Source organism: Trachypithecus francoisi, unplaced genomic scaffold (genome assembly GCF_009764315.1).
Source record: "Trachypithecus francoisi isolate TF-2019V2 unplaced genomic scaffold, Tfra_2.0 Lachesis_group11, whole genome shotgun sequence".
Taxonomy (NCBI): Eukaryota; Metazoa; Chordata; class Mammalia; order Primates; family Cercopithecidae; genus Trachypithecus; species Trachypithecus francoisi.
In genome coordinates, this window is record NW_022681456.1 from 20,381,376 (window position 1) to 20,405,181 (window position 23,806).

Here is a 23,806-nt window from a genome sequence, read left to right on the forward strand (position 1 = left end):
GAATTTCATATCCAGCCAAACTAAGTTTCATCAGTGAAGGAGAAATAAAATCCTTTACAGATAAGCAAATGCTTAGAGATTTTGTCACCACCAGGCCTGCCTTACAAGAGACCCTGAAGGAAGCCCTAAACATGGAAAGGAACAACCAGTACCAGCCATTGCAAAAACATGCCAAAATGTAAAGACCATCGAGGCTAGGAAGAAACTGCATCAACTAATGAGCAAAAAAACCAGTTAATATCATAATGGCAGGATCAAGTTCACACATAACAATATTAACCTTAAATGTAAATGGACTAAATGCTCCAATTAAAAGACACAGACTGGCAAACTGGATAAAGAGTCAAAACCCATCAGTCTTCTGTATTCAGGAGACCCATCTCACATGCGGAGACATACATAGGCTCAAAATAAAGGGATGGAGGAAGATCTATCAAGCAAATGGAGAACAAAAAAAAGCAGGGGTTGCAATCCTAGTCTCTGATAAAATAGACTTTAAACCATCAAAGATCAAAAGAGACAAAGAAGGCCATTACATAATGGTAAAGGGATCAATTCATCAGGAAGAGCTAACTATCCTAAATATATATGCACCAATACAGGAGCATCCAAATTCATAAAGCAAATCCTTAGAGACTTACAAAGAGACTTAGACTCCCATACAATAATAATGGGAGACTTCAACACTCCACTGTCAACATTAGACAGATCAAGAGACAGAAAGTTAACAAGGATATAGGAATTGAACTCATCTCTGCACCAAGCGGACCTAATAGACATCTATAGAACTCTCCACCCCAAATCAACAGAATATACATTCTTCTCAGCACCACATCGCACTTATTCCAAAATTGACCACATAATTGGAAGCAAAGCACTCCTCAGCAAATGTAAAAGAACAGAAATTATAACAAACTGTCTCTCAGACCACAGTGCAATCAAACTAGAACTCAGGACTAACAAACTCAATCAAAACAGCTCAACTACATGGAAACTGAACAACCTGCTCCTGAATGACTACTGGGTACATAATGAAATGAAGGCAGAAATAAAGATGTTCTTTGAAACCAATGAGAACAAAGATACAACATACCAGAATCTCTGGGACACATTTAAAGCAGTGTGTAGAGGGAAATTTATAGCACTAAATGCCCACAAGAGAAAGCTGGAAAGATCTAAAATTGACGCTCTAACATCACAATTAAAAGAACTGGAGAAGCAAGAGCAAACACATTCAAAAGCTAGCCAAAGGCAAGAAATAACTAAGATCAGAGCAGAACTGAAGGAGATAGAGACACAAAACCCTCCAAAAAATCAATGAATCCAGGAGTTAGTTTTTTGAAAAAAATCAACAAAATTGACAGACCGCTAGCAAGACTAATAAAGAAGAAAAGAGAGAAGAATCAAATAGACGCAATAAAAAATGATAAAGGGGATATCACCACAGACCCCACAGAAATACAAACTACCATCAGAGAATACTATAAACACCTCTATGCAAATAAACTAGAAAATCTAGAAGAAATGGATAATTTCCTGGACACTTACACTCTTCCAAGACTAAACCAGGAAGAAGTTGAATCCCTGAATAGACTAATAGCAGGCTCTGAAATTGAGGCAATAATTAATAGCCTACCAACCAAAAAAAGTCCAGGACCAGATGGATTCACAGCTGAATTCTACCAGAGGTAAAAGAGGAGCTGGTACCATTCCTTCTGAAACTATTCCAATCAATTGAAAAAGAGGGAATCCTCCCTAACTCATTTTATGAGGCCAACATCATCCTGATACCAAAGCCTGGCAGAAACACAACAAAAAAAGAAAATTTTAGACCAATATCCCTGATGAACATCGATGCAAAAATTCTCAATAAAATACTGGCAAACCGGATTCAGCAGCACATCAAAAAGCTTATCCACCATGATCAAGTGGGCTTCATCCCTGGGATGCAAGGCTGATTCAACATTCACAAATCAATAAACGTAATCCAGCATATAAACAGAACCAAAGACAAGAACCACATGATTATCTCAATAGATGCAGCAAAGGCTTTTGACAAAATTCAACAGCCCTTCATGCTAAAAACGCTCAATAAATTTGGTATTGATGGAACGTACCTCAAAATAATAAGAGCTATTTATGACAAACCCACAGCCAATATCATACTGAATGGGTGAAAACTGGAAAAATTCCCTTTGAAAACTGGCACAAGACAGGGATGCCCTCTCTCACCACTCCTATTCAACATAGTCTTGGAAGTTCTGGCTAGGGCAATCAGGCAAGAGAAAGAAATAAAGGGTATCCAGTTAGGAAAAGAAGAAGTCAAATTGTCCCTGCTTGCAGATGACATGATTGTATATCTAGAAAACCCCATTGTCTCGGCCCAAAATCTCCTGAAGCTGATAAGCAACTTCAGCAAAGTCTCAGGATACAAAATCAATGTGCAAAAACCACAAGCATTCTTATACACCAGGAACAGACAAACAGAGAGCCAAATCATGAATGAACTTCCATTCACAATTGCTTCAAAGAGAATAAAATACCTAGGAATCCAACTTACAAAGGATGTAAAGGACCTCTTCAAGGAGAACTACAAACCACTCACTGCTCAGTGAAATAAAAGAGGACACTAACAAATGGAAGAACATACCATACTCATGGATAGGAAGAATCAATATCGTGAAAATGGCCATACTGCCCAAGGTGATTTATAGATTCAATGCCATCCCCATCAAGCTACCAATGACTTTCTTCACAGAACTGGAAAAAACTGCTTTAAAGTTCATATGGAACCAAAAAAGAGCCCGCATTGGCAAGACAATCCTAAGTCAAAAGAACAAAGCTGGAGGCATCACGCTACCTGACTTCAAACTATACTACAAGGCGACAGTAACCAAAACAGCATGGTACTGGTACCAAAACAGAGATATAGACCAATGGAACAGAACAGAGTCCTCAGAAATAATACCACACATCTACAGCCATCTGATCTTTGACAAACCTGAGAGGAACAAGAAATGGGGAAAGGACTCCCTATTTAATAAATGGTGCTGGGAAAATTGGCTAGCCATAAGTAGAAAGCTGAAACTGGATCCTTTCCTTACTCCTTATACGAAGATTAATTCAAGATGGATTAGAGACTTAAATGTTAGACCTAATACCATAAAAACCCTAGAAGAAAACCTAGGTAGTACCATTCAGGAGATAGGCATGGGCAAGGAATTCATGTCTAAAACACCAAAAGCAACGGCAGCAAAAGCCAAAATTGACAAATGGGATATGATTAAACTAAAGAGCTTCTGCACAGCAAAAGAAACTACCATCAGAGTGAACAGGCAACCTACAGAATGGGAGAAAGTTTTTGCAATCTACTCATCTGACAAAGGGCTAATATCCAGAATCTACAAAGAACTCAAACAAATTTATAAGAAAAAAACAAACAACCCCATCAAAAAGTGGGCGAAGGATATGAACAGACATTTCTCAAAAGAAGACATTCATACAGCCAACAGACACATGAAAAAATGCTCATCATCACTGGCCATCAGAGAAATGCAAATCAAAACCACAATGAGATACCATCTCACACCAGTTAGAATGGCAATCATTAAAAAGTCAGGAAACAACAGGTGCTGGAGAGGATGTGGAGAAATAGGAACACTTTTACACTGTTGGTGGGATTGTAAACTAGTTCAACCATTATGGAAAACAGTACGGCGATTCCTCAAGGATCTAGAACTAGATGTACCATATGACCCAGGCATCCCACTACTGGGTATATACCCAAAGGATTATAAATCATGCTGCTATAAAGACACATGCACACGTATGTTTATTGCAGCACTATTCACAATAGCAATGCTTGGAATCAACCCAAATGTCCATCTGTGACAGACTGGATTAAGAAAATGTGGCACATATACACCATGGAATATTATGCAGCCATAAAAGAGGATGAGTTTGCATCCTTTGTAGGGACATGGATGCAGCTGGAAACCATCATTCTTAGCAAACTATCACAAGAACAGAAAACCAAACACCGCATGTTCTCACTCATAGGTGGGAACTGAACAATGAGATCACTTGGACTCAGGAAGGGAAACATCACACATCGGGGCCTATCATGGGGAGGGGGGAGCGGGGAGGGATTGCATTGGGAGTTATACCTGATATAAATGACGAATTGATGGGTGCTGACGAGTTGATGGGTGCAGCACACCAACATGGCACAAGTACACATATGTAACAAACCTGCACGTTATGCACATGTACCCTAGAACTTAAAGTATAATAAAAAAAAAAAGTGTGGGCCAGGTGTGGTGGCTCACATCTGTAATCCCAGCACTTTGGGAGGCCAAGGTGGGCAAATCACCTCAGGTCAGGAGTTCAAGACCAGCCTGACCAACAAGGTGACACCCTGTCTCTACCAAAAATACAAAATTAGCTGGGCTTGGTGGTGCACACCTGTAATCCCAGCTACTCTGGAGGCTGAGGCAGGAGAATTGCTTGAACCAGGGAGGCGGAGGTTGTGGTGAGTGAGATCACCCCATTGTACTCCAGCCTGGGCAACAAGAGCAAAACTCCATCTCAAAAAAAGAAAAAAAAAAAAGAAAGAAAAAAGAAAAAGCATGATGTCAATAATATATTACATATGTATACAATGTGTAATGACCAATGCAGCATATCCTCACGTCGAACATTTATCATTTCTTTGTGTTGGGAACATTCAAAATTCTCTCTTTTAGTTATTTGAGGTTATACAATAAATTGTTATTAATTATAGTCACCCCATATTTCTTCACACTTATTTCTCCTATCTGGCAGTACTTTTGTATCAGTTAACCAGCCTTTGACTCTCTACCCCATGTACCATTTTTTTAAAAGATATGATGAGATTTACTGATTTAGAAAAATTTACATGACATATTAGCAAATAACAAGGCATAAAGGATATGGCATTCCCCCAGTAATGCTGCCTAATAAATCACTGCAAAACTTTTTTAAAAAGTAATTGTTTATTCTCACGCTCATAGATCTGAGAGCTAATTGGGGCTCTGCTGATCTTGGCAGGGCTCAGCAGGGCGACCCTTCTCTCATCTGCAAGCTACAGATGCTGTTTAGTCTGTTCCTCTCTTTTCATTCAAGGGCTAGGATGAAGGGATAATAGTTAACCAGGGCATGCTCTTCTCATGAGGGATCATGAAGCTCAAGAGGGCAAGACCAATCACACAAAAACATTTCAAGACTCTCATGTTATCAGCTAACATCCCATTGGCTAAAACAAGTCACATGACCAAGCCCAAAGTCAAGGAGCAAAGAACACTCTACCCAGCATGAGCTCTGGCAAGGGTGTGCCTGTATAACACCATCAGAGAGTGAAGGATTAGGGCCAGTAACTCAACAGTACTTAAACAGACACATATGTGTGTATTTAACTAGGTATGCATATATATATATATATATATATATGTTCAATTTTACCTATCTTTGCATAAAGTTATCCTGGAATAAACTATAACAATGACCCCCTGGAGTAGGGGACTGGGAAGAAGTGAGAACTAGATGAATAAAAGATAGGTAAGGAGGAAGACATTCCACTGTATACCTTTTGATATTTTAAAAATCAGGTGAATGGTCCACCTGTGCCAAAAGAATTAATTAAAAAGAGCCATTGAGGACCTACTAAGTGCCAGGCACTAGGCTAGGTATTGGGAATAAAGTTGTCAATAAGCAGATCCAGTTACTACCTTGAGGGAGAAAACAGCAAAGCAAAGTGTTTTTTCAACCCTGGCTGTCACCAGAACCACCTGGGATGCTTTTTAAAAATACTGATATCAGCTCCACTCCCAGAGCTTCTGGTGTAATTAGTTTGAAGCAGAACCAGGCATTGTTATTTTTGAAAGGTCCTGGGTGATTTTAGGGTGAAGCCAAGGTTGAGAATAATTAGTTTAGTAAGAGGAGACAGATTTAAATAGATAATCACACAATTAGGTGACCATACTTGTACTAAGCAAGCCAAAGGAAAAATACAGGGAGAGATTTCTTATGGTACTAAGAAAGGTTTTGCTTTCCTTGAGTAATTAGATTCTTCCCTCTCTTTGTTATTGAAAAGTATAAAACTTGACATATCTCCCTTTTCACTTTGGCAGCTAGGAAACTCAGTGCCAAATTTGAAGCTCACGTGGAACAATTCCTGAAATCCATATGCCTACACATGTAGTCTTTTCCTTGAACCAAATTTCTACTCTTACTTTTTTCATTGAATATAAATCTCTAGTTCTATTTTGTCATTGGTTCACGGTTTGTGTTCTTAGGTCTTCAATCTTTTACGCTGTAGAGGAATTAAATTATCAATAATACAATAATAAGAATGCCTTCTGTTTATTTGCTTGGCACCTATTATGCTACAGGAACTAAGGCAGGTGGTTTAGATGTTTTATTTCCAATTGTTTAAAAACACACACACCGAGAAGAGGGTGTTCATTTTACAAATGATAAACTGAGGCTCAAAGCAGTTAAGAGCGTGTCTAGAGTCACAGAGCAGTAAGTGGACAGGCTGCTGAATTAATATCCTACTTCCACTATAACAAATTACCACGAACTTGGTGACTTAAGACAACACAGATTTATTATCTTACAGTTCTGACAGTCAGAAGTCAAATGGATTGTCAGTGCTGCGCTCCTTCTGCGGGCTCTAAGGGAGAATCATTTCCATGACTTTTCCAGCTTCTAGAGGATGCCTACACACCTTGACTCATGGTGGAACATAACTCTGGCCTCTCTTGCCATTGTCACTTGTCCTGCTGCGAACTCTGACCTTCCTGCCTCTCCTATATAAACATCATTGTAATCCATGATAATCTTCCCACCTCAAAACCTTTAACTTTATTGCATCTTCAAAGTCCCTTCTGCTACATAAGATAACATATTCACAGTTTCCAGAAATTAGGGCATAGACATCTTTGGAGGGCCATTGTCCAGCCAATCATAACTACGATTCAAACTTACATCTTTCTAACCTCCAGACCTTGTTCTTTTCACTATTCTTTGTTGCCTCTGAAAAATCTGGGACTTGTTTCTGTGAAATCGTCAATCTTAGGACTTTCCTGGGTCTAACAAGAGAAAGGAGCATATTTCTCTGCAGATCAGGCAAGAAACAGGAATAATACTTTATTTTTCACCAGAGAGAAATTTCCCCCACTTCCAGTTAGAGCTGGTAGGGCTATTTGCAAAGTAGGACATCTGAGATCAGCACCCATCACCCTCTGCGGTTAGCCAGGTGGGGCTTCAGGAAGTGGCTCACTTCAGTTTTCTGCATTACTTGTTTCCTTACTTGTTGCCTCCTCTGTGTGTACTGCATAGCCCAAAAGAGTATCTCATAGCCCAAAAGAGCCCAGCACAGAGGTGGCATTCCTTTGATGAATGCAAACTCCAAAGTTGCCCTGATTGAATGGATAAGATTTGACCTAGGTACAAAATTTGAAACTTGGGGATTAATGAAGTGGGCTCTGCCAGAATCCCTCATCTTTGGGAGGGGTTGACATGAAAGCTGAGGTCAGGGCCATAATGGAAAAGCAGGAGTGGAATCGTGTTTGTTTGTCTAGCTGGGGCCCTTCTGAGAACAGAGATTACATCTCTTGAGCATTCCACGAGAAACAGTCTGAATCGATCGTGCTTAGACATCAATAACAATCCACCTATAAAAAATTATCCCACAAGGGCACAAAGATAGATGTACAAGGATATTCACTGCACTGTTTATAACAGCAAAAAAAGCAAAAACAAAAAAAACTGGACACCACCGAAATGTTCATCTAAAGGGGGTTGGGGAAATAAATGATCATACAGTCACAATGATGGGAGCCTGTACAGCTATTAAAAGAATGGGATAGATAAGGAAAGAGGCTCAAGATATATTGCAAAATGAAAAAAAGCAAGTTGCAAGGAAGTCTATATAGCATGGTCCTGTGTTTTTAAAAAATATATATTTGTCAAAACTCATCAAATTCTGTACTTGGTGACCTGTGTATTTTTTACTTATATAAATTATATGTTGATAGAAGAAAAATATATGTATACATTCTAGTTATTGATCTGAAGAAGCAAATTTTTTAAAATTATTTTTTGAAATTGAGACTCTCCTTCTCAAAAAAAAAAAAAAAAGACTTGTCTGCTCATATAATGCAATATTTATGTTTTGTTGAAAGGTTAAGTCAAAGAAGTGGCTTACCAATGATTGTGGTTTTGAACAGAAGACATACAAGAGATATGTATTAGCATATACATAGAAAATAAACACAGGAGATAAGTTTATGCATTGAAAAGCTAAAAATACACACATTTTGAATTTAGGAGTGAGTAACAGGGTGAGGGTGGAAGATGCAGGAACTAAGTAATAAGTTTTTATAATTGAATTTTTTGTTAGGGACACATATTACTAGTAACAAGAAACAAATAAAGGTTACGAAAAAATCCTTTCTGTGAGCCATACCGTTTGTGGGAAATAGTGAAAACACATCTTATGTTTAGGAAAATGAGGGGCATTTAATAATTTAGCAAGTCAGGAGAATTGGACCTCGTTTGTGTTTTGAAAATATAAAAAATTGGCATTTTCTGATTACAAAGGTCATATGTGCTCATTGTATAATTAAATACCTAAATAACATGAAAAGAAAGGCTTGAAACTTACCCCTAACACCACATCCTATCCCCAAAGGGAGCAAATCTGAACATTGGGGTATACACCCTATCTTGTAAAAGCAGCACTAATCTTTATGTACTGCTTTAAATTTAAATTTATTGATTTTGTCTTACAATATGTAAAAAGCATCTTTGCATGACAATAATATTACTATACACATCATCATTTTAATAACCCCAGTTATTAAACTATAGTCATACTATAATTGGTTAAAGATTTATGTTGCTTCCAATTTTTTGCCAATTTAAACATTGGTACAAACAAAATTCTCATACATATATTTTTATTTAAAAACTTTTTTTAAAAAATAGGAACAGGGTCTTACTATGTTGCCTAGGCTGTTTCAAACTCCTGGGCTCAAGCAGCCCTCCTGCCTCAGCCTCCCAAAGTGTTGGGATTACAGACATGGGCCACCATGCCCAGCCTCATACATATATTTTTAGGCATTTATCTGACTCTTATGCACATTCTTAAGGCTTCTGATCCTTGTGACCACATTGTCTCTCCATAAAGGGAATAATAACTAGTATTAATATATGTTGAGCATGGACTTCATGCCAGGCCTTGTACTCCTTTACCTCTGAACAATACTATAAGGCTGGTATTTTTATTATCCTTCATTTTATAGATGGGTAAACTGAGGCTAAAAAGGTCTGTAACCTTTCAACGTCACACAACTACAAACCAGCAGAACCAAGAACAAAAGCCAGATCTGTCTGCTTCCAAAAGGCACACTCACAATCACAGCACTGTGCTGCCTGCTATGCATATGGCTTCCAGAATAGTTCTGTCATTTCATTATCCCACCAACATCACATGATGAAGCCCACATCCTCACTTCACCTCCCTCGCCCAAGCTGAGCATGTGTGTGTGATTCATATAGGGAGTGTGCATTTACAAGCAACAGAAAACTCAACAACAGGGTTAAATAATAAAGTGATTCATTGGCTCAAATAACCAAAAGTCCTAAGGAAGGCCACGTGTCAAGGATGACTTGATTCGGCAGCTCACTGGTGAGACCAGCATTCAGGTTTTGTTTCTTTTCCCTGGCTTCTGTGGTGCTGGCTTCATCTTCCATCTGTCTCTCCATGGTTTCAAGATGGTCCCCAACAACTCCCAAGGCTCTAGGCTTTAATTCCCCAGGTCCAGACAAGGGGAGAGAAGGCTGACTTTGGATGCCATCTCAGAAGAATGAGCTCCTCATTGGCCTAACTTGTCCTAGCTCCTCATTGGCCTAACTTGTCCATATGCTCCCCCTGAACCCATAACTGTAGCCAGGGGTAGGATTATAACAATTAGTTTAGACCTAGATCCTGGAGTGAAGGTAGATTTATCATCCTCCAAAAGCTAAATAGGAAAGATGTGGAACAAAAATTAAGGCATGTATTAAGAGGGGAGTTGGCTATTGGGCATAGCAGTATCCTCTCTTATGCACCACCTATCTCTTGGGCCTTACCGTTGCAGTGCACCCTACTGGCCTCTCTACTGTCACTCATGTCAAGGAGAAGTATCAGGAAATTAACTTACCTAGGAGCAACCTTCAACCAATAATGATAGAGTAGGTGTATAAATACCCCAGTTCCCTCACTCCTTAGATGGAACAAACGAGGTGCATGTTCTACAGTGGCTCTCAGGTTTGCCCAGTGGGATTAAGTTCTGGTTGCCCTCAGTAGTAACTGGGTTGGTGACTCACCCTATTTGTCTCCCTTCTCTTACTTTCTTACGTCCCCACTCCCCGCCTAGTGTTTCCTGGGACCACATTCCCAATAAACCACTTACACTTGGATCTCTGACTTGGGGGTCTATTTTGTAGGAACCCAAACTAAGACAGTGAGACAACTACAAAGTCCACTACATTATTACTCGTGGCGTTTGTCTACTTTAGGCACATTCTACAAAGATAAAATTGCAGTGCTGTGAGGCTTATAATAGATGTTCAGGCAGTTTCTCTCCCTGCTGATGAGAGAACCATATCTACCTCCAAGCTATCTCCTTCACCTTCAGTGTGAAGGAGAAAGGAGGCCCCCTTCCTTCAGAAACCACTTTGCATGCACAACTACCTCAACAGTGACCAGACAGGAATGCATTATTAAGCATCCCATCGAGACACTGTCCTGCAGATACAGACATCTGGACTCCTTGGTGAGGTTCCTTAAAAAAGAGAGAGAGAGAGAGAGAGAGAAAACTCTAATTCAGCTCATGGTGAATCAGGGTTTTTAATACATCTCTTTCTGGGAGCATTTGCTATAAACAAACTATTAGTCTGGTAGAGAGATAAAAAAGGAACTCTTCTTTAAAAGATGTCAGACATTAATGTTTAAGCTCTCTTCTAAAAGACGTAATCTCTCCTTTCTCACCTGTTAATGGGATTTGTATGACAATAATTTATTTACTGATTTAATTAATTGCCCTATAGCTTTGCATGGCTGGATGCAGCATTGGCAAATGGCTGATTTCTATCAGGAAAAGACATGTCAGTAGCTTTATTTCAGGGACGAGTCATAAACCAAGCAGATTTCTACCTCAGAAATGACCCTTTTCAAAAGAGAAAACGCTGGATCTTTAAAATGGGACGTAATTCTGAGAGACAGAGAGTAGAAAGGGAACTGAAAGATGACTGAGTTCAATTGCCTCCTTTTACAGATGAGAGCTGGGAAGGAAAAATGTCCTTTCTCTAAGATTACTGAATTAATGCAAACCCAGGGAAGCACCCCACACCCTGACTTCTGGTTCAGAGCTCATCCCACTACACCGTCTGCCCACATCCAAGAACACTGATGAAATCAACAGAATCTATTTCTGTTTCCAGTGGGCTGGGCTGGGGGCTGTTGGATCAAATGGATTGAAGGCAGAGGCAGGAAAAGTGCCCAGTCTAGAATGGCCTTGACAACACATCACTCTCTCTCTCTCAAAGGAACCTGACTCTAGAAAAAGCTGAAATTCTTGAAATAATGCACAGAAGTTTACTCAGATGATAGAATCATATACAAATGCCTTTCAGCTTCCACATAGGCAACAAATGGGTGAAGGGATGGGCAGTAAACATAAAGAAGAACATGAGAACATCCTCGAGGATCCCAGTGTTGCCAAATCATCTGATTTTTCAAGAGAGACCAAAAGTCCGAAGTATGATATGGCATGTTCCAGCTTTTAAATCTTGGGAATTGGCATAATTAAAAAAAATTAAGTCCCATACAAGGCAAACAAAACATGTCATCTACCAAAATATTAGTCTGTAGCCTCTGGCACAGTATGTCAACATCTCTTGGCACATCTGGTCATTCATGCATGCATGTATTCATTTATTCAGGGTCAATGGCAGTGGTCCCTAAATCTTTCTACATATTAGGACCATCTAGGAAACTTAAAAATCCCAATACCAAAGTCCCACACCATAGCAATTATACAAGAATGTTCAAGAGTGGGAGCAAGCCAGGCATGGTGGCTTATACCTGTCATCCCAACACTTTGAGATGCCAAGGTGGGAGGATCACTTGAGGCCAGGAGTTCAAGACCAGCCTGAGTGATGTAGTAAGACCCCCATCTCCAAAAAAAAATTTTAAATTAGCTAAGCACGGTGGCATGTGCCAGTAGTCCTAGCTACTCAGGAGGCTGAAGCAGGAGGATCCCTTGAGTCCATGAGTTTAAGACTGCTGTGAGCTATGATTGTAACACTGCACTTCTGCCTGGGCAACAGAGCAAAGTGCTGTCTCAAAAAAAAAAAAAAAAAAAGTGGGGAAGTGAGGTGATGGTGGAAGCCAAACATTAGGATGTTTTAAATATTCCACATGATTCCAATATATAGCCATACACATCTGGGAACTACGGATCTATAATGAGTCAGGCTGTGCATCAGGCACTAGAGACACAGAGATGACTGCACAGACATGTTCTCTGCCCTCATAGGACTTACAGTCCAGTGAGCAATTCACACAGGCACCCAGATGTGACAGAGGCTGCCAACTGCCCAGCAAGTCTTTTCTCCCCTTCTTCCAGGGCACATGCTGGACTGCATTTCCCAGCCTTCCCTGCTCCTGCAGACAGGAGCAGCCACCTGTCTCCATCAGAATGTGAGTTGAAGGCCTGTGTGTGTCTTCCAGGTTGGCCCCCAAATTCCAGCTGCTTCTCTATGCTCTTTAACGTCTGCTGCAAGAAGCGGCTCCTGCCTGCCAGGTGTTGAGGATGGCAGAGCTGCTGTCAGCCCAGGCCAATGGGTCCATGAATAACTGTAAGGACCACTTGTTGACCTGGAGCAGTCGCCCTGGACTGTTTCACGTAAAAGAAATAAACTTCTTTATTCCTGATGCCTTTGGATTGTTGTTGAGGTCTTGTTACAGCAGCCTAAGCCACAACTAAGTGATTACAACAGAGATAAGAACTATGACAGTGGTAGGCCAGGGTGCTATGGGGGCACACACCCAGATTGAGGGAGATCAGAACAGACCTACTATTGATTCATTTACTTACTCATTCAACAAATATTGACTGAGCACTTGCTATGTGCCAGGCACTGTTCTAGATGCAATTAATTCAATCAGCAAATAAGTTACAGTCATAGAAATCTCATTAAAAGGTACTAGGGATACAGCAGTGTCTCAGTCTGTTTAGGCTGCCAGAAGAGCTTTAAAAATAACAGAAATTTATTTCTTATAGTTCTGGAGGCTGGAAAGTCCAAGATCAAAGCACCAGCAGGTTTGATGTCTGATGAGGACCCACTTCCTGGTTCATAAATGGCCGTCTTTTCACTGTGTCTTCACATGGTGGAAGGGCAAGGGGTCTCTCTCGGGCCTCTTTCATAAGAGCACTAATCCCACTCACGAGGGCTCCAGCCCATGATCTAACCACCTCCCAAAGGTCCCACTACCTAACACCATAACCTTGAAAGTTAGAATTTCAACACAGGAATTTGGGGTGGGGAGTGATATCGTAGGTGGGAGGAAGGAGAAGACACAAATCTGCAGACCATAGCAAGCAGTGAAAAAAAAAAATCATTGCCCTTGTGGAGTTTAGGATTCTCAAAGTATAAGGTGACATTTAAACTCAGACCTAAAGGATAAATAACATAGGCAGAAATTTGGGAAGGGGGCACAGACACCACCGCTCCCAGAAAGTAGAAGAACACCTGCAATGGCTGGGAGGGTGGAAGAAGGTGGCATCCCAGGGACACTTCAAGGAATTGATCCTGGCTGGGATACAGAATGGGAAGCTGGGGAAAGAGGTGGGGAGAGAGGTGAGACAGAGAGCGACTGAGACAGAGGCAGCTGACTGGCAGAAACAGAGACACAGAGAACACGAGGCAGAGAAACTGCCAGAGACAGACCCAAGACAGACATAGACAGAGAGCAGAGGCGAAAGACCTGGCAGAGAAGGAGACAGGTCTTATAGAGCCACCTTCATCTGATCTAACACCCGTGCAGGTCTTATTTTACACAAGAGATAGATGTTCGCATTTTAGTTAAGCTGACTCTCTGGTTGGTGGAGAAGGTAAATATTTGCTCTCCTACAACTCCCAGCAATTCTTCCTATACAAGAAGGGCATCGTTAATTAGCCTGAGAGCAGCCTTATGCTTGGCTCAGCTGAGATCATGGTGAGGTTTGCTCCCTCAACACGTAGGGCTTGGGTTGAGTGATGGAGGGCAGGGTGGGTAGTGGGGAGGTCTGGCTTCTACACCTTCCCTGACTCTGGGTGGTGGCTATGGAGTCTGTGCCTTTGCTTCTTCATTTGTCACATCAGCCTGTACATCCCTCCTCTGACATTCTGTGGCAGCACTTATCAAAGTGTGTGATCATGCATTTAATTGCGACATTGTTTAATGTATGTTTGCTACAGGAGAGCTTGAGAACAAGTTGTGTTTGTCTTGTTCGTGGATAAATGCATAGTAGGTGTTCAAGAGCATTAATTTGCTAAAGGAAAAGAAGGAGGGATGAAAGAAGGTAAAAAGGAAAGGGGGAGGAAGAGAGGGAGGGAAAGAAAAAAGATGTTAAACACACATAGTACTATGACTAGGAAGAACGGGTTGCAAGGGAACTTAACCTCATCTGAATTCACTCTTTAAGAAGAGAAAACTGCAAGATGAGTCTTAAATGACCTTCCTGGATTTCTCTGGGGGAGCTCATAAACGCTCCTGCTTCTTAAAGAGGCATCTACAGTTCCACAACCACAAACAGAGGAAGGAGAGAGGCTGACATATAGAAATGACCACCACCAGGAAACCACAGAATTGGAGGCCACCTCCCCTGACCCTGCGGTGCACCCCATTGCTGGAGGATGGCCATTGCTGGAAGATGAGCTAGATGGGGATGGAGTGAGCAGTCAGACTCCCCAAACACTCACTCCTCTCCCTCCTCCTTAGGGCAGACGTCTGTGATTTCGCTCCTTTCTAGCTCAAACTGAAGATTTCCAGGCAGTTGAAGCCTTTGGATTTTCAAATGATAAGATGAGCTGAATTCACACTGGGAACAAATGATGAAGCAATAGCTCACCTGGCAAAAACAACCAGTGGGAGATGAGCTTGCATAGATTGTAATGGCTCCATGAGTCCCTGTCAATATACATAAATGTGAATAAAATGAATCAATGGAGGGTGGGAGGAAGAGAAGCTCTAAGCCAACTAAAGAACTGCAAAAGGAATGATGGAGTTAGAAAACCCTCAAAGGATGCTAAAACCAATGAATGAAAGTGTGATGAACAGCAATATATTTATTAGTCTCAAAGTATCTCCCCACAAATCACTTATTCATTATAAAGGGGGAAACTGTATCTTTACAGTGGCAAAACCTATTAACCATAAGTGATCAACTTCACCAGGAATAAGACAAACCAATAGCAGGTGCCTCCAGATACAATGCACCAGGGAAAATTCAGATCATTTCTGCATCGTCCCTGGCAAAAATGCACAACCTGAATCTAAACCCAGGGAAGGATCGGGGAAGCTCACATTGAGGGCTTGGAAGCTTCAAAGATGTCAAAGTCAAGAAACAAAGAAAGGCCGAGAACTGCTCCAGAGGAAATGTTAAGAAGACATGACAACTCAATACAATGCACAATCCTGGATTAGATCTTGGACAGAGAATAAAGAGAAGATTACTGGGACAGTTGAAACACTTTGAAAATAAGCTGTGGATTAGATGATAACGTTGAAGAGATGGTAAATTCCCTGCTTTTGAAAACTGAACTGTGGCAATGTAAGAGAATGTCTTTCTTCCTGGGATATACACGCTTGAGGTGTTTAGAGGTTAAAACAAAACAAAACAAAACAAAACTGAAAGAAGAATCCAAACATCAGAGCACAGAATAAAGGCTGGTTTCTGGAGTCAGGGAACTGTGTTCAAACCCCAGCTCTGTCTCCCCTGACTGTGCGACCTTGTCAAGCCCCTTGACTCTCTGAGTCCCAGTTTCCTCATCTGTAGAATGGGGCTAATAGTGCCTTTCTTTATAGGACTCTTGCAAAGATTTGATGAGATGACCCCCTGCAAGGCCTGAGGTAGTCTCTGGCACACACAAATTCTTGATAAATATTAGAAGCAGCTATAAATCTCAAAGTCCCAGAGTTGTGGAAATCCTCAGAGTTTTCCAGCCCAACTCCCCTCCCAAATATGGGTCTCCAGATAAATGCTGTCCATGAAAAGAAGCAGGATTTTAAATACTGCGGAGTCAGAGTTGTGAGGGCTCTAGTCTCACTCTTTTGTTTTACAAATAGAAACCTAAAGCCTAGTCGGGTGTGGTGGTACTCTGGGAGGCCAAGGCGGATGGATCACTTGAGGTCAGGAGTTTGAGACCAGCCAGGCCAACATGGTGAAACCCTGTCTCTACTAAAAATACAAAAATTAGCCAGGCATGGTAGGAGGCGCCTGTAATCCCAGCTGCTCGAGAGGCTGGGGCAGGAGAATTGCTTGAACCTAGGAGACAGAAGTTTCAGTGAGCCGAGATCGCACCACTGCATTCCAGCCTGGGCGACAGAGTAAGACTCTGTCTTGAAAAAAAAAAAAGAAGGAAAGAAAGAAAGAAAACTGAAGCCTGAAACAGTCAAGGTCAAGTGGCTTGCCAAGTTCAGTATGACTCACCAAAATTTTAATTAACGCCTACTATGTGCCTGGCCAGTGCTACACTGTGGGGGTTACAAAGATAATCAGGCTCAGAGCCTGAGGGTGAAAGTGTGTGTGCACACAATTAAAAAGTGTTGATGGAGGCAAATCAGAAGAAAATCTTCCCCACATCACCCCATGAAATCTTAGCAGTCCCCAAACCTGTATTTTCAAAATTCCTGTCTCCACATATTTGCCCAAAGCCTCCTCTTATTGGAACATCAAATCTTTTCCCATTTCTTGCCACAAATCTTGTCATGCTCTTACTTAACACCTTCAGTGACTCCCTATTGCCCTTGGGGGGGAAAAAAAACCCTAAACTCCTATTCAGGATGTACTTCATCCAGCCCAACTACTCAAAACAGCCCTGTAAGCAGACTGATGAGCCACAACATTTACCAAGCACCTACCATGTGCGAGTCCCCATGAGGCTGCTGGGAGGATACAGAGAATAGTTTGTTGGCTTTGTTGTTAGCAGCTTACACAGTAGCCAGGGAGCAGACATACTTGCAGAGTGAGCAACACCAGACAGTGTGGAGCTGGGTTTCTCCAAGTGTAGTCTCTACGGAGAAACCCCTGCATCTCTCTGATAGGAAACTAATATTGCAGGTGGGATGCATGATACCCAGTGGCACAGCTAGAGTCGTTCCTACAGCAAAGGTGATGTGGTTTGGTCTGCCTGTGGGAACCAAGGTGAACAAATGTGGAGCCTGGAGTGTTCCACGCTGTGGTAAGCAAAATACTGTTGCTCCTCCCTGCCCACCCCCAAGAGGTCCACGTCCTAATCCCCAGAACCTGTGACTGTGTTACCTTGCCTGGTCAAAAAGACCTTGCAAGATGTGATTTGCAAGAGATCAAGATGCGGAGATGATTCTTTTATCTGGAGGCAACTTTAAGTGTAATCACAAGTGTCTGAATAAGACAGAGGCAGAGGGAGATTTGACCACAGAAGAGGAAGTAGGACATGGGATGGCAGAAGCAAGAGGTTGGAGGGATAGGATTGCTGGGGGACCAGGAGCTGAGGAACATGTGCAGCCGCTAGAAGCTGGAAAAGGCAGGGAAGCAAATTCTCCTCCCCTAGAGCTTCCAGGAGGAACACAGCCCTGCCAACACCTTGATTTTAGCCCTAGGAGGCCCATTGTGGACTGCTGACCTTCACAGTTATAAGACGATAATACATATGTATTAGTTCAAGTGACTAAATGTGTAGTAATTTATTACAGCAACCATAAGAAGCTAACACACAAGCCATGTGCCATCCCAAGACCTTTTGGTCCTCACCATGCTGGGATGTCAGGTGCAGCATTTACCCAGCAATAAACCTGACTTTCTCCCCCAGCACTGACAACAACCCCAGGATTCTCCACTCTTTCTTGTTGGTTTCCCTGGACTCTACTCATTGTTTTGAAGACAGCCCTGAGTTAAATTCTCCTCAGATAGCCTAGTCTGAGAATGCCAACTGTTTCCTGCTGGGACCTTAGCTCTCATCAATCTCACTGCCTAATGAAGTCCCAAAGCTCAACTCCTAAATATCTGCACATTCCAGAACATTCTTGTCCCTACATTTCCTCATGTCTCAAAAGCTGATTTCCTCATGGCCCTCTCAGTACCCTGGTTCCTGCTGCTGTGGAGACTTCTTCAGTTACATGAACTTCATATACAACATTTCCTCTCCAATTTCCCAGAAGAGTCTACCCACAGCAAGAATGCCTTAATAATGTCCTCCTTAACTGAATATTCCACAGGGAGCCCAAAGAAGAGATATATATCACAGTAACATGAACAACTGCTGGTGGACACTCTAAACATCACCAATCCCAAAATTTCTACTGGGATTTCACTTGGACTTTCAACTCTCACAGGTGTCAACTAGAGAAAAAAATCAAGCTTTTAAAGAATTAAAGTTAGCTTTATTCAGAAGTCTTACTGAGGGCTGTGGACTGAAGGAAGCCTATAGCCAGGGAACAGTTCTTTAGAGAGAGAGCTCTATCAGACTGCTCTGGTACAGTATATTAGCCCACTGCTTATATACAGGTGGTAGAGGTTTAGTACATGCAAAATCACATCCAAGTTGGATGTAACAGTACATCTGGTTATAGATTATAGAGGCACAATTGCTAACCCCATAAGATGAAATCTTATGTGTAGGAAAAGGCAAGGAGTAGGGTCACTTATCTTTTAAGGAATCTAGTGACTCAGGCAAAAGACATGGAGAGTGCTGTGTGATGTATCCTCTTTTGTCTTCAACACATGTTTCCAGAGAGTTGGATGTCATCACAGAGTCAGAGGTTTCTGACATTAGCCTAGCAAGCAGAAATGAGCAGACATGGCTTTTTACATTTGCTACTTGATCTCACACAGCTCTCTCTCCAACTTTCTGAGGCCTCTCTTGTCCTCCCAGCTCTATCCCCTTCCACTGAAGCTTTGGAGTGAGACCTGTGACATGAGGGTCGAAAGCTCACTCTCTCCCCAAGCTCTCATTAAAGCAGTCTTCTAAACAAAGACGGCTCCATGTCTACACGGAATTCTAATAGGAGGGAAAAAACAAAAATGTTTTTTACCCTCTATACAAAAGTAGTGTGAATTTGGAGTCTAGAGATTGATGGGTCACTAGACAAGATTAAGGAGTAATCCAAAATGAGAGAAGCTGAGATAAGAGAGCTGGAGGAAGTGAAAAGCCCCGGCCATATAGCAGCACAGGGGAGCCCAAGAGGAAAGGCAAATGATGAGAAAATTCCTATGGTGGGAGAGGCTAAGGAAATGTACAACGTTGACTATTCCATTTTAACTTGGTTTCTGTTTTGTCTTGAGCCATGGTCCAGATCAGCCATTTTCAAGCCTTCAGTAAAAGCCTGCTACACATAAGTTGCCAGAACATCTGGGGATGTTCTGAGGCAGGGGGTGGGCAATGTTTAAGTAAGGTGAAGAGGACACAACAGCTTCAGGAGGCAAGACATCACACACCACATGGACCCATCTAGAATTCCACACGAGAAGTGACTGGGAGTGCAAAAGCCCTCTGAGATTCCCAGATATATCCAAGAAGGCACTGGACATCCTACAATACGTGAAATGGGAGCTTGGACCATTTTGATTCTGATTTTAAAGTGACAGACAAGTGGAGGTATGGAGGAACAGGAGACATCCCACATGTAGATGGCACTTTCAGACTTTGAACCTTAACGCTAATGGCCAAGGTCTCAAAAATCATGATGCAAAATGGAACTCAGTGTCTGAATGGCTGCTGAACTGTGGTGTTAATTACATGTCTGCAAGACATTGAGAAAGCTAAAATTAGCCAACAATCTGATACGTTGACACTTGGCATCAGTAACTGAAGCTTCTATGAAAGACAGATTTATAAGATGAACTTCTGTTTCATGATGACACACAGGCTTTCAGGAGCCTCAAGAAATTCTGAAAGTTCAGCATTTTCTCTGCGTCCACTTGGCTATGCATGGTGCTGAGAAAAGGTGCTGGCTTGCCCACTCCTTGAGGTGAAAGAGAGGAGGAAGAGAGAAGGGCAGAAGCTGTTAGACTAAGCTCCCAGGCTTAGTCACTGGAGTGTATTTTTCTGGTGATATTCATTAATATGCATACCCAGAACCAACACTTTTCAAAAAAGTGAAACAAAATAAAGCTCTCTGGCTAACTATAGAATTCATTATGCTGCTTAAATTGTTGCGGGAAATGCATGCCTAAGGTCTCCAAGCTGGAAAACTTTTTATTATATGCCAGAAACTGAGCCAAGAGTTTAACTAAAATTGATTCATTTGATCCTCACAAATACCTTAGGTGGAAGGGACTATTATTATCCCCTTTTTACAGACAGGGAAATCAAGTCTAAAAGAAGCAGTCACTTAGCTGGCATCTCTATCAAAATCAAATCAAGAAATCCGAAACTGTTTCAAGTATTTACGACAGAGAGGATTTAATGCAGGGGTTTGGTTACATGGGTAAGGAGGGAGCTGAGGCTATAGAGGAGGGTGAGGCCACCCAGAGACTAGCAACAGCAGAAAGTGGTTACTACCCAAGGCTGGTGGGATGAAGGGAGAAGGTGTGCTTCCTAGAGCCTTGGGGCCAGTGTCACCCAGTAGAAGCTGGAAACTTGGAGGAGTCAGCAAACCTTCCAGAGGCAGAGAGGGAGGGGGAGAAATTCCTTGGTCTTTCCTTCCTTCTGCCTTCTCCTGTAATGCCATTGCCTCCCATTGGACAAACCCAGCAGGAAGCCAGGTGACAGAGAAGTGTGGAAGATGTGGGCTGCAAGGGTGTGGCCCCTGTAATCAGAAAAGAACAGAGGACAGATAAATAAGGCCAAGACCAGGACAGCTGGTGAGTGCCTTAGCCAGAATTTGAACCCAGGTCTAATCCAAAACGAAATAAACCACAGCTTCTTTCATGGAAGAACATAACATCCAACTGTAAATTTCTTCAAGGTGACACCTGTCATTCCGTGTGGAAATAGGGGAGGCCAGATGACTTTCTCAGATTCTGGGCAGTGTTCCCTGTTAAGGGCAGGCATAAGGGCTGAGTTCCCACAGGCCTGAGTTCCAACCCCAGCTCAGGTGCTGGCTCCTCGTGTGACTTTAAGCAAATGACCTCACCTCCCTGAGCCTCAGTTTCCTCCACTAGAAAATGGAGGATAGAATTACACACTTCACAAAGTTGATCTAAAATTTAGAGAGCAGTTGAGTTCATGCAGGTGTTGAAAAAAAAAAAAATAGACCAAATTCCTACCATTGCCATCAACAACATTATGTAACCTACAGATTTCTCATTTAACTCACAGAATTACCACTTCACTTACAAGCTGGGTGTCCTCTTGAGGTGGCAGGGTTGGCAGAGAAGAAATGAATTCCTCAGTCACATCTTCAAAGCTGTCCTGGGCATTCTCTCAGAGGCCTCTTGGCTTTCAAGCAAACCTATCCAAGTTCATTAACAGTTACAAGCTGCTCCCTGGGAAGGAATACCTGGAGATGCTGCAAAGTCTGTTTATTCTGGCCTGTTCTCCTTAGTGCATGCATTTACCTCATACTGCGACCCTACTTTGCTTTCATTAGAAAATTATTCATTAGGGGAAAAAAGAGAGAAAACCAAATACCTAGGCAAACAAACCCAACTCCCAGGGCTTGCAGATCTGTTATGAGCCTTTGGTTTGGAAGGCATCAGGGAAATGCAAGCCACAATTAGGATTATGAAATGTATGATATGGGCACAAGTTCAGCATGGAGTTGGCTGAACTGCTGTGCTGTGATGGGACGGGTTTAATTTGTTCAGCACAAAACCATCCGGTGAGTCATCTGCTCTTTTTGATTGAGCTGGAGGTAGTGCAGCTCCCCAAACAACAAACACCACTACTCACCTTCTAGGGGACTCTTCCCCCACCCTCTACACCCATGCAGTGGCGGTGGCAGAGAATAGAACCATCTAAATATTACTCAAAATGTGGTCTAGAAAGTGCTTACTCCCTTAGTGGATTAAGTAGTACCCCCTGCAAATGCACGTCCACCAGGGATTTCAGAATGTGACCTTATTTGGAAATAAGGTATCTGCAGATGTCATTAGTTAAGATGAGGACATACTGGGTCAGGGTATGCCATAAACCCCAAAATGTGTGTCCTTATAAGGAAAGGAAAGAGTGGTGCATGCCTATAGTCCCCGCTATTCGGGAGGCTGAGGTGGGAGGATCACTTGAGCCTAGGAGGTTGAGGCTGCGGTGAGCTGAGATCACACTGCTGTACTCCAGCCTGGGTGACAGAGCGAGACCCTGTCTCTAAAAAAAAATTAATTAATTAACTAACTAAAAAAGAAGAGGAATGAAGACACAGAGATATACACAAGGAAGAAGGCCATGTGATGATGGAGGCAGAGATTTGAGGCAAAGCTACAAGGCAAGCAATGCCAAGGATTGCTGGGAACCAACAGAAGCTGGAAGAGACCAGGAAAGAATTCATCCAAAGTCTCAGAGGGAGCATGGCCCTCACTGCCGCTCCATTTCAGACTTCAGAACTGTAAGAATACATTTCTGTTGTTTTAAGCCACACAGTTCGTGGTAACTTCTTAAAGCAGCCTTAGGAAACTAAGACATTAATAACAATTTTGGTACTTAGCTCCTCACAGATCAGCAACAGTTTATGGACGAGCACCAGTCCACGGACCACACTCTAAGTAGCTCTCTATTTGGATTTAGGCTCTGTCTTTCTCCAGCTGTTGGATTCGGTCCAGGGAAACTCTTCTTCACATTCTTAACCCTGGGTCTATACTTAATGGCAATCCCTAAGGATAATGATGCATACAGCAGTCATACGGTGGCTGCCTGGAGGAGGAGTCTATGGCTCAGGGGGGAAAAAAACTGCAGGATCAACTAGCCATGTCTGCCTGGGATTGAAACGGGAAGTCATGGCATGTCTATGCTATCCAAACAGTCCTGGAATATTCCACATTCTCTTTGGGGAAGATCCATTTGGGCGCTATCATTCAAGAATACATCTAAAAATAATAATAATAATGACGGTAATATACTCATAGAGTCTTACTACGTGTTGTTTTATATACATGAATTCATTTCACTTTCATAATAACCCTATGAGGTACATATTATTATTATCCCCATTTTACAAGTGGGGAAACAGAGGCTAAGTGAGCCATGGACTCAAGCAGTCTGGTCCAGAGTCCTCAATATCATCCACTATGTCTGTATATTCATCCCTTAGCATAATATCTATAAACAACTCACTTTAAAAAGAAGTAGCTTTTTTTTTTTTTTTTTTGAGACAGGGTCTCATTCCAGTGACAGAATTCTGTCACCTGTCTCAAATGCGCAGGAGTGCAGTGGCACAATCTCAGCTCACTGCAACCTCCCCCTCCCAGGCTCAAGCCATCCTTCCACCTCAGCCTCCTGAGTAGCTAGGATCTCAAGTGTGCATCACCATGCCCAGATAATTTTTGTAATTTTTGTAGAGACTGGGTCTCACTATATTGCCCAGGCCGGTCTTGAACTCCTGGGCTCAAGTGATCCT